This window comes from Cetorhinus maximus, chromosome 4, assembly GCF_964194155.1.
Source record: "Cetorhinus maximus chromosome 4, sCetMax3.hap1.1, whole genome shotgun sequence".
Taxonomy (NCBI): Eukaryota; Metazoa; Chordata; class Chondrichthyes; order Lamniformes; family Cetorhinidae; genus Cetorhinus; species Cetorhinus maximus.
Window position 1 is genome coordinate 127624659 of NC_135882.1, and position 1894 is coordinate 127626552.

Sequence of the window (1894 nt, forward strand, 5' to 3'; positions counted from 1 at the left end):
TTGCTGACTTACATTGAATTGTGGCCAAACAATACCTCGGTTTTAAAATTCTGATTTTTCTTTTCAAATCCCTCCCTGGCCTCATCCCTCGCTATCTCTGTAACCTCCTCCAGCCCTAAACCTCCATGATCTGTCAATTTGGGCTTCTTGTGCATTCCCAATGTTCTTTGCACAGCCATTGGTGGCCACGCATTCATATAGGCCCTAAACTGGAATTCCATCCCTAAACCTCCACACTTTATTTTATTTCTCTCTCCTCCTTTAATACACTCCTTAAAACCTAGCTCCTTGACAAGCCCTTTGTCACTTATTCTATTATCTCCTCTGTGGCTTGCTGTCAAATTTTGTTTGATAATCCCTTTGGTAAAATGCCTTGGGTTATTTTAATACATGGAAACACCATATATGTGCACAAAGTGTTATTTCTTTTTGTTTCACTTCCTTGTCCAATAATCAATCGTACAACACAGAAGGAGGCTGTTCTGACTGAAAGAACTACCCATTTGGTCTCACTTCCCTGCTCTTTCGCTATTTATTTTCTTTTTAAGCATCTACCCAAATTCCTCTTGAAAGTTACTATTACATTTGCACCTTCCTTTCGGGCAGTGCGCTACAGATCATAACACTTGCTGAGTTTAAAAAGTTCTTCTCATCTCCCTTTTGGCTTTTTGCTAATTATCATAACTCCTTGTCCCCTGGTTACAAGACTTCTTGTCAGTGAAAATAGTTTCTCCCTATCTACTCTATCAAAACCCATCATACATTTATTGAATCTCCTCTTAACATTTTCTAAGGAGATCAATCTCAGCTTCTGAGCTCCAACCTCAGCTTCAATCTCAGTTTATGTGCTGTAGCTGTATGATGTGGGAGCTGGCAGATCCCATTGTGAGCCGCAGTGACCACATCTGCAGCAAGTGTTGGTTGCTGGAGGAACTCCGGCTCAGAATTGATGAGCTGGAGTCCGAGCTCCGGACGCTACGGCACATCCGGGAGGGGGAGAGTTACCTGGATGCTTTGTATCAGGAGGTGGTCACACCCGGTAGATTAAGTACCTCAAGTCCGGTCAGTGGTCAGGGTCAGCAGGGTGTGACTGCAAGTGAGGCAGCTAGAGGGATCCTGTGTTCAGGAACAGAGGAGCCTCAGCTCTTGACCTTGTCCAACAGGTACGAGGTACTTGCTCCCTGTGTGGATGAGGAAGAGGGCTGTAGGGACGATGGCCCAGCTGATCACGGCACCGTGGCACAGGAGGCCATTCAAGAGGGGGGAGCAAAAAAAAGACAAGTGGTAGTTGTAGGGGATTCTATAATTAGGGGAATTGATAGCTTACTTTGTAAGCAGGATCGAGAGTCCCGCATGGTACCTTGCCTGCCCGGTGCCAGGGTGAGGGACATCTCTGACCGGCTTGAAAGGATATTGGAGAGGGAGGGGGAGGATCCAGTTGTTGTGGTCCACGTCGGGACAAATAACATAGATAAGACTAGGAAAGAGGACCTGTTTGGGGATTATCAGGAACTAGGAACTAAATTAAAGAACAGGTCCTCAAGGGTTATAATCTCCGGATTACTACCTGAGCCACGTGCAAATTGGCATAGGGACGCGAGAATAAGGGAAGTAAACATGTGGCTAAAGGAGTGGTGCGGGAAAGAGGGGTTCCATTTCATGGGGCACTGGCATCAGCATTGGAACAGGAGGGATCTGTACCGTTGGGACGGTCTCCACCTGAACCGATCTGGGACCAATGTTCTAGCGAAAAGGGTAAATAGGGTGGTCAACAGGACTTTAAACTAGAAAGTGGGGGGGGAAGGGTAAAACTCCAAGAAGTATGACTAATGGGAAACAAAGCAGCAGGTTAGCGTGTGGGGGGGTGGATTCAACTTCATGGAAAATTATGAAA